This window comes from Manis javanica, chromosome 7 (genome assembly GCF_040802235.1).
Source record: "Manis javanica isolate MJ-LG chromosome 7, MJ_LKY, whole genome shotgun sequence".
Lineage (NCBI taxonomy): Eukaryota > Metazoa > Chordata > Mammalia > Pholidota > Manidae > Manis > Manis javanica.
This window is the reverse complement of record NC_133162.1, coordinates 19211544-19222737: the sequence shown is the minus strand read 5'-3', so window position 1 is coordinate 19222737 and position 11194 is coordinate 19211544.

The following is an 11194-nucleotide window of genomic DNA, read 5'->3' as shown; positions in this document are numbered from 1 at the left end:
CCACCGAGGATTGTCCTCCCCTCCCACCAGGGCTCATAAACAAAATGCAGCTAGTGCTAATAATCTTGTTCCATCACATATCAGAGTTGTGCTAAGAATTCCAGGAATGTCAAATGCCATCACTTTAGCTAACCATCATTTGGAATGGATTTACTTTATAGGTGACTCACCCTCCAGTCTATTATAAATTCTTACACTATTCATTCATCCAGGGAGAAACATGACTTCAAGGGCACCTTCTGCCCATCAATGATCATTTTCTTATAAGTGAGATGAAGAAAGAATACAATGTGAGTGGAAAGGTGTTCTGTTTAAGGAGGGGAAATGCTTTATTTTTATATCATTACAGTTATGCATTACAGTTATATCATTACAGCAAGCAATAGAGTCAAGGCTTAAGCTGACGATTGTAACTCTAAGTTTTGCAAGAGAAATCGAACAGAGGGAAAAAGGAAATCCAAAGAGAAGGTGATCCTAGTTTTGCAAAACTGCCTCTGATGATAAAGTTCTGCAAAAGAATGAGGAGAAGCAAAGTGTCTCAAAATGTATCTGTTAACATTTCCCTTTTAAGAATGGGAGGGAGAGTGTTTCCTACAGACATTTCAGAATAAGTGACAGTCAAGTTGTATTTTAAACAAGTTTTCTTGATTACTTAGAGTAGTGCTCAGGAGTGTAGATTCTGGATCTGTCCAGCTAGGTTGACACTCTGCCTCTGCCCCTTAAACTCCCTGTGCCTTGGTTTCCCCATATGTAAAATGGGGATAATACTATTGTCTATCTCATAGCACTGTCATTAGAAATAAATACAATCATCCATTTATACCACCAAGCACAGTAAAAAGACAAGAACATAAGAGAGTAGATAAAGCAAAGAGGGACCTTGTCCAGACTAATGATGAAAGACCATGTGAACCCACAAGTATGATTAATTCAACCCCAAGTACCTGAGGTCCAAGGAAAGTAGTAAGTTTTAGTACACGGACTTTGGCATTGTGTTTGTTCATTTGGTACCTTGTGGCTTATTGCCTCATTTTCCACTGCCTCTCATTAGATGAGTTTGCTAGACAGCCAAGTTCGGAAGAAAAGGCATAGCAAGCAAAAAGGAGCTGAAGCAATTTTACATATGCATACAAGTCAGTCCACAAGCCAAAGGGATTTTAAAGAATCCTCAAATTAACTCTCGGAGGTTGGAGAGGTTAAATGGCCTGCTCAAAGTAATGCTGTTAAGGAGTTGCCAAGCCAGGACTAGAATCTGAAGGCATCTTAGGGTCCTCCCCAGTACATCAGACTGCAAAAGGCCTGGAGATTGTAACAGTAACACTACCTTATTTCATATCTTGTGTCCATTGATAAATGAAAGAGAAGCTTCTATGCCGGCATCCTTTGAAGTTCAACTCACAATAGGCCTTACACTTTAAATAGGTCACTCTGTGTCACCATGGTGACTCCTCCAACTTCTCCTGGAATCATCAGCTGTTTTCTAATGAGGGCACTCCCCAGAACTTGCAAGTCCACCAACCAGATTAAGTATTTCCCAGTAGAAAATACTTAGCTCCTGAAACAGCTTAGTCAGCGATTGCTTGTCCTTCACTACTTCTCAGGGAGACAGTCTACAGCATGCTCTTACATTTGCTTTAGATGACAGAAAGTTCTTTTAAAAAGACTTTTTGATTCTACTGATGTCAAGTCCACTTCCCTGGGTTTTGTGTGACGTATATATTGAGAAACAATCACCTTCCTGCCTGCTGTCTTTCTAACTGAGCACTAAAAAGCCTTGTAACAGTATGGCTTCTCCTTAAAAAATTAAAAAAGAATTACATATGATTTAGCAGTTCCACTTCTGAGTGTATATCCTAAAGAATGGAAAGCATGGTCTCAAAGAGATATTTATACACTCATGTTCATAGCAGCATTATTCACAGTAGCCAAAGCTGGAATCAACCCACTGATGGATTAATGGATAAACAAAATGTGATACATATGATGGAATATTATTCAGCCTTTAAAAAGAAGGAAAATTCTTATACATGCTACAACATGGATATTTCAGGATGCTGCTAAATAAAATAAGCCATGCACAAAAAGATAAATGCAGTATGATTCCACTTATATGAGATATCTAGAGTAGTCAAATTCAGAAACAAAGTAGAACGATGGTTACCAGGGACTCGGAGTATGGAGAAATGGGGAGTTGTCATTTAGTGAGTATAGAGTTGAAATTTATAACATGAAAAAGTTCTGGAGACTGGTTGCAAACAATGTGACTATACATAACAATACTGAACTATACACTTGAACTGGTTGAGATGGCAAATGTCATTATATGTGTATTTTACCATTTTACCACAGTTAAAATTTTTGAAAAGTAAGAGAGTGGGAAGGGGAAGCATCTACATCCCATACAATTTGTTAGGAGAATGTGTACAATTATTTTAAGATCTCATTAGTCTCATACTTCTCAGTCACAATTGTGAAGCTCCCCAGGCAAAATCTCAGGGCATGGAGGCCATCGGAAGCATCAGCTTAATGCTGTGTAAGCAGACAGCAAATGAAAGAACAGTGAAGACCAAGTATTTATATGTTGTCACTTGAATTTCACAAGTTTTCACTCAGCTCATATTGTTCTCCAGTTAGAGATGTCTGTTCTTCTAGGTTTGTCAATATTCCCAGAATTTCTTTGTGTAAAATATATTTGACCAAAGCTTAGAAACTAGGATGTTATTTCACAGGAAAAATTAGGTTAATCTCTGCAACAGACAAACTGAAATCACTGAAGCTCAGTCCTCACACATGACACAGTTCACAAAAGCATTTATACCTACTTTTATGGGTTGAATTGTGTCTCTCCCCACCAAAAGAAAAGTTCTGTGGTGAAGTCCTAAACTTTAGTACCTCAGAATGTGACCTCATTTGAGAATAGGGTCCTTGCAGATGCATTTAGTTCAGATAAGGAATAGTATGGGCTCCCCAGTCTGATATGACTGGTGTCCTTAGGAAAAGGGGATTTGGACATAGACACCAGAAGAAGGACATGTGAACATGAAGACAGATCTGCAATCCAAGGAATGCCAAAGTTTGCCAGCACACCACCAGAAGCTGGGGTGAGGCATAGCACAGATTCTTCCTCATGGCCCTGGGAAGGACCTAACCCTGCCGAAACCTTGCTCTTGGACTTCTAGCCTGCAGAACTGTGAGACAATAGATTTCTGTTGTTTAAGTCAATAAAAAAAGAAAACAAAAAAAGAAAAGCCTTAGCATGAGCTTCCCCAATGACACCATTTCCCTTTTCCATGATTGTTTTGCCTCTTAGCTCTTTCTTTTTGCCAATTCTTTTCCCTCCAGTTTCCCTGCCTGCTGGGGTTTTCACTTCCATCATGCATGATGGTGTATTTAAAATGGTTAGGCTATATTTTTATTTAATTTCATTAACTTGTTTCCTTTTATTATAAGAATAATATATAGTCATGTTTAAAATTTTACTTTCACATATTTCCTAAAGGAAATAAAGTGAAAAGAAAGAGACCTTGCTCTTGATCCCTACCTGAGCAGCCCTTCTCATCACTTCCTTGAGGCAGTCTCTGTTAAAGTTAGGGAGTAGTCCTCCAGAATTATTCGTGCCTGTTCATGCATGCATGTATGATTTTAAATTTTAGACTGTATTTTTAAAAGATACAGTGTAATCAAATAATGCAAGCTGTTCTACAACTTGCTTTTTTTCAACTTACAATACATCCTGAGCAGCTTTTCCTATCAGTACATATGCATGCCTCTTTCTGTGTGGATATTCCTTAAGTTATTTAATCAATTCACCAGTAAAGGGTATTGAGATTATTTCCTGTTTAGCACTATTATAATCAGCACTGAAGTGAGTACTCTTGTGCTTGTATCTTTGAGGACTTAATTGGGTGCATCTACAGGATTAACAATTCTGCACCCAATTTACAATTTACAATCACAATATCACAAGGATAAATTCCGAGAAGTAGAATTTCTGGGCCAAAGGGTATATGCATTTTATACTTGCAGAGATATTCTCCATGGACCTTAGTATCAGACAAAGCTGGGATGGAATCTGTGCTCTGTCACTTCTAGCTGTGTTACTTCAAATAGGTTACTTTATTCATCCCCAACTTCAATTTCCTTGGCTATAAAATGGACATAATTTAAAGTCTATCTCAGAGTTTTTCATGGATGAAACAATATGCATAGTTCACAACAGTTAGCAGTCCACTTACAGACATTCATCTCTTTCTTTCTCCTTCATTGTCTAACATCCTTGGGTTTTTGCAAAAAATCCTATTTCATTTCACATCAACAAATAGTTATAGAACATCTAATAAATGCAAGGTCTGACAAATGCTGGAGGGACTCTATTTTTTTTAAGCACTGTCTTCTTTGGAGCTTATGATGTTATGCAGGGGAAACACATCTCTGGGGCCTTACTCTCTGGTGAGCCCTGACTTAATGTCGTTGGAATGAATGAGTAAAGGAAGGAATGTTGTTGAATGACTTAACACCACCCAGTCTGGAAAAGAGCTCAGTGGAGGCCCTAGCATCATAACCTGGAATGTGGAGTCAGGAGTGATGGAGATGAAGCTTCTCAAAACATTTCCTCCGAATCCCACCTAATACCAGGGAAGCATTGAGGCTGAAGGCCAAGGCATTTGGCTAAGAAATGATTTGACATCTTGTGTTTTATCTTGAAACTACACATAAAATTTGTAATCTCTCCTGTAACATATCATTTGCTTCCATACAAATGGCACCCTTCTCTTCAATCCTAGAGTAAAAGGGACACACCAGCATGATGCACCACATTTATCAGGGGGCTCATGTTCCTCTTGACATGCTGTCAGGGTTTGAACACCTGAGACTGAGAAGCATGAGATTAAGAGATATGCTGAATGACCTCTCACTTCATGCTTCACCATCATCTCCCCATCTGCCCTACGCACCCATCTCGTGCCCTCATCCCTCGCAACTTACTGCTAAAACTTTCCTCCACCCATGTTGCCTCCTCAGTCCTGATTTTGTTTTCCTAACTAATCAAAATTTTATGTTGAAACTCCACTGCTCAAAAAATATATAAGACAAATAACTGCTAAATGCCTCCAATAACAATTGGAGGTCATTTAAGTCTTGTGGGAAACCCTTCATTTATTCACATCGTGCTGGCTTTGGTCTGCCTCTTCCCTGCCTTCTGTGACACAGCCTCTCCCAGGGATGCAGCTTGTTTCATTTAAATCCTGACAAGCACCCAAACTAATGCCACGGTCAATTAGTGCTGCTCTGTTCTGAACACTCAGTAAAGGGCTCTTCTCTGTGTTTAAAGGACTGCAAATGGAACATATGTTTTGAATTGCTTCTCCAGAGTTCAGGGTGACTCTGAGCTGTCCGCCTCTTCTCCATTCCCATTGCCTGGGCTCTGGGTCAAGCCCTCATCATCTCTCACTTAGGTTATTGCTCCAGCTCCCTACACGGTTCTTCTTATCTTTCCAACCCACCCTCCCTGAAGCTGCTGGAGTGACTTTTTTTTAAACAGAGGTCAGCCTGTGCCATTCTGGTGCTTAAAATGTAGGTGACAAAGAACTACAACTACATGCAATGACATTACATTTCACTTATCAACATAAGTGAAAGAGCCAGACAGAAAAGAGTACATTTGTTAAATAAAACACAAAACTCAGCAAAACTAATCTTTGGTGTTAGAGGTCATGATAGTAGCCAACAGGGATATGAAAAGCTGCCCAACATTATTAATAATCACAGAAATGCAAATCAAAACCATGAGACGTCACCTCACACCTGTTAGGATGACTGTTACTTAAAAACAAAACAAAAGATAACAGTGTTAGTGAGAATGTGGAGAAAAGGGACCGCTAAACCACTGTTGGAGGGAATGTGAACTGGTGCAGCCACTGTGGGTATGGTGGTTCCTTGAAAAATTAAAAACAGAACTACCACATGGCCCAGCAATCCCACTTTTGGGTATGTATCCAAGGAAACTGAAATCAGGACCTTGAATAGTACCTGTACCCCCATGTTGTTTGTAGGGTAATTCTCAATAGCCAAGATATGGAAACAAGCTGTTGACATATGAATGGACAAAGAAAATATAGTATATATATGATAGAATATTATCCCAGCTTTAAAAAAGAAGGAAATCCTGCCATTTGCAATAACATGGATGGATGCTAAGCAAAATAAGCCAGACACAGAAGAAAGACAAATTCTGCATGACCTCACTTATATGTGCAAGTTAAAATAGTCAAACTCATAAGGGCATAGAGTAATGGTGGTTGCCAGGGGAAGGGAAATGGAGAGGTGACAGTGAAAGGGCAAAAGTTTCAGTTCTGCAAGATAAAAAGTTCTGGAGATCTACTATACAACACAGTGCCTGTAGCTAACAATACTGTATTGCACACTTAAAATTTTCTAAGAGGGTACAGCTTATGTTAAATTCTCTTACCACACACACACAAAGATAATTATAATAAAGGGGCAGGAGGAAACTTTGGGAGGTGTTAGATGTTTATGGCCTTAATGGTAGTCAGGAATTCATGTCATGCACTTATCCACAAACTCATCGAGTTGTATACATTAAATATGTACAGCTTTTTACATGTCAGTCATACCTCAGTAAAGTGGTTAAAAAGGAAAAGAAGTCAGGATAGTAGCTATATTAGGTAGAGGTAGAGAACAGTAATGATTGGTAGGGACTGTGAAATGGGCTTCGGAGATGTTGTTTATGTCCTACTTCTTGATCTGGATGCTAATAAAATAGATGTGTTCAGTTTATGAAAATCTGTCAAGCTACACACTTGTTTTGGGCTCTCATCTCCATGTCGAATTCCTTCAATAAGAAGTAAAAACAAGTAAACAGCATTGGCTGCTCTCCTTTAGCATGATACACAGGCTTTCACATTACATCCCACTTCCCAGGATCCAGTCACACCAGATGACTTAATGTTCTCCAAACACAGCAGATGTCCTATTTTTTCCTGATGCTGTTCTCTTTGACAGGAAGCCCTTCCATAAAAAGTCAACTTATCCTTTGATGTGCCACTCAAATATCATCTCTTCCATGAGATTTCTTCCTGACCACCTTCAGCACAATTGTTTCCCTTCTCTGTGCTTTCACGTTACTTTGTTATTTCTTTCTTACAGCTGCAGTGACCATACTTTAAATATGTAAAAAACAGGATTCATACTCTGAAATGTATGAGTTATACTTAAGGGGTCAATAGGATAGAATACTGGGATAAGGGATGGCCTGGAACATCTGGGCTGTGCAAAGCACATTGTATTATAGTAAATTCTCTGGAGCTGTGTCTCCACCTACACCAGAGGTTCTTAATCTTTTATGGGCCATGAAACCTTTTGGCAGGCTAGTAAAGTCTATGGACCTCTCTTTTTATAAAGTAAATTTTTACTGAAATACAACTATAGGTGCACTGATTATAGATAGATAACTCCATGAATCTGTACAAAGTGAACACATTCATATTGCTAACATCTGGATCAATAACCCAAAGATCACACACACCCCTCTCAGCCACCATCCCACAGAAGAGTAAACACTACCTTGACTTCTAACTCCAGAGATTAACTGGCCTGTTTTTAAACTTTATATAAATTGAGTCATACAGTATGTTCCCTTTTGTGTCTGGTTTCTTTTTCTTAATCTTATGCTGGTGAGGTTCATTCATGCTGCGGAATGTAGCAATTGTTTATTCATTCTCACTGGGGGTAGTATTTCATTGTATGAATATACCACTACTAACTAATCTATCCTTCTATTGAGAATATGTAGTTTGTTTTCAATTTTTCATTGTAATGAATAGTGTCTTATAGACATCCTCGTACGTGGTAAATATATGTTATGTGCTCATTTCAGAATACTGCTTTTAAATTCATAAAATAAATAGGAGCACAAAATAAACTAACATATAGCTTTCAAAATATAAAACAAACTTTGAGATATAGTTACATATGTGCTTCTTTATTAACACAATTCCCAGATCTAGCAGTAGGTCTAATAACTATTATAATTTTGAAGTAATGTGTACAAAAATGAAATATCAAAATTTCTGCAAAACTACAATATGCTATGAAAACGTCTGTGATTTCTGTTGGTGACAAAGTCACATATATTGTGACTACCTCTGTGATTTGTCAAGTAAATTCATAATTGAAAGAATTAATTATGAATTAATTAACCTCAGTTAGAGATTATTGAAAAATAGAGCTGTGATTTTTTTTTCCCCATCCAAGTTCTGGAAGTCCCTGAATTCACCTCTCATCTAGACTTAACCATATTAAAAGCAAGGATCATACCCCAACCATGTTAAAAATTCAGAATCTGACCCAAAACTTAGCATTCAATAGGTGCTCAATACATTTTTTTTAGTGACGAACTCATGAATGACTGTAGCAAACTTTGGTAGGTACTATACTAGACTCTTTAAATGTACTATGTGCCAGGTACTGTACTAGGCTACTTAAATGTTCTTAAAATTCTCACAACTTCTTGATTACTGCCCCCATTTTACAGCTGAGGAATGGAGGCTTGGCAAGGTTATGTAACTTGCCAAGATTTTACAACCAGTGTCGGGCCAGGAATTCAAACTCAAGTATTTCTGACTCCAAAGCCCGCAGCTGACTACTGACTTTTATGTCTTATTGAAGAAAACTGAATGAAGAGATTAATGAATAAGTGAAAGAACAAATGAATGGACTTAACCAATCACACCTTCTACTCCCTAATTCTTACCACCAGTGGGAAAATTTTAAGAGGCAACAGGCTGGAATTTGTGATGAAGTCCATGGGTGGTAGAATAATAGATTTTTGTGTGAGACAACTTGGTCCCTTGAAAAAAATCAAACCCAAGTGCTCATTAACATCATTCTTTAATCAACTGAATTGGCATGCAGCAAATGTTAGATGACAGAGGTTCACAGTGCTTTAGAAAGCCAACTCCTGGACCTCCAAGCTTTATTCAGAGTAACCAGGATTTAACTCCAAGTGCACACAGAGTTTGTGAAATAGAATCTGATGACCAGGTCTCACCTTCTTTCAAGGAAAACACTCTTAACAGTCACACTCCAGTTAAAATATTTTGCTCTGCCTGAGGTCCGAAGGGAGCAATAGAGAGATATAAAGGCACCTTGGGATGTCAGGGATTCCAGATTCCTCGAGGACTTAGGTGGGTGAGTGCCTTTCTAGGGAATTAAACAAGATGATCTTTCCATTCTGAGGTTTTTTTAAATCCAATGGAAACAGATTAGTTTTATCCATTTCCTTTGAAAAGGTATTCTCTGATTAAGGACTCTTAAAATTTAGGAAAAGATAACTAAGTGCTTAAATATGTTTCTGAATTTAGCTGTTCTCTTTTCATTGCTTTTAAAAATTATACCAATGATGTTTACATGTGTAAAAGTGCTCAGATATATAAGCATAACTATAAAATCAAAGTGTCCCTCACTCTCCTAATTCCATGACTCAGAAGTAACTACTGTTAACAATAACAGTTTCTTGTATGGATTTCCAAACTTTTCTCTAAAATATGTCACATATTTACATCTATTTGCACACACAAATAGATATACAGTACACACATATACTTACATATATACAAATACAGCATTACTCTTTGTGTATTGTTTTACAACCCACTTTTCTTTAACACTATATCATGGTCAGGCCAGGTTAGTATATCAAGGTCAACATCAGGTTTCATTAATGCTGCCTAGCATTTCATTTTATGGGCCCATTATAGTTGTTTTTACTGTTCTCCTGTTGAAAGATTTAGATTTCTACTTCTTTTGTTTGCTACTGGAAACCACATGGCAGTGAACATTTTGTAACTATCTTGTGTAAATGCTCATACAAGTATTTCTGTGGATAACTTCTTTTAAGTGGATTTTCTTAGTCAAAAAGCCACATGTTTTAATTTTTGATAGTTATGGCTAACTTCAAGAGGAGACACTTTGAGGTTTCCAATCCTAAGGAGACTTTCCATGACGTTTCAACTGACTCTGAGACTCACAGCTCTAAATATTTCACTCCTATACTTACAGAATTCCTTTTACTCCAGGAGAGTGAGCATGTTCCCTGTATTGGTACAATCTGTCCTCCCAGGGCACATTTTAGCTCCTACCCAAACTATGGTTTATTTCAGAAGCAAATGATTTCTTCAAAGCAAAACTCAGAATCTCCTCATACTTCAGAGTAAAGACTAAACTCCGCCTCTACCATGGTTTACTATTTTCCTAATTAGTCAGCATATACTGTACTCACCCACAATTTCATTAAATCCATGTTCAATCTACTTTTTTAATTGCACAGGCAAAAGAATATGAGGATTTATTGGGAAGGGAAATCTATAGGAAGTGATTGTTTATTTAGGACTGGAACAAGGGGAAAGGTTGAGAAACTTTCAGAACAAACCATTGTAACAAGAACCTGAAATCATGCCATAAACTCTTCAGGCCACAATAAATACTGATTTTATTACATTTAAAAAATAATAATTCTCTTAAGTCTTTTAAATAAGCACTCTTTATGAGATGACATTTTACATAAATTATTTCTAATTGTCCCAACAAACGTACAGAGAAAGTTACTATGTCTCAATTAGACCAATAAGGAAACAGCTGGGTTTCCTTATTGGTCTGATATAGACCTGACCCAATTTGGTTAAGATTTTGCAGCTAGTTCAATGCCTGAGATGGGATCCAGACTCAGGTTCATTGGATTCCCTTTCCACTGTACTATGTTATCCCTGTTGCCAACTCAGAACTTCACAGGAAGCACCAAGACCAGTGATTGGAGGTCCTGAGGATGCAAAACTTACAGAAGAGGTAGCTCAGCCGAAAGAGGATAAGGAGGTAAGGAGAGCCCTGTCATGGGGAGCTGGGTGATGGGTTTTCTGTCAGGAATATTATAGGTGAAATTCCTGCAGTGGGTGAGTCTGGATCAAATGACTTCCAAGTTCCTTTCCAAGTCTACAGATACATAATTTGACTCCCACACCCATTTTACAGATAGGGAAACGTTCGTCCAGAATCATGAACTTGCTCAAGTTCACAGCCAACGAGTAAGAACCAAAGCACTCTTCTACTGACCTTTCCACAGCACACACCTGCTTCCAAGATCGTAGACTTCCTAGCACTTTGCATAATTTTGAATCTC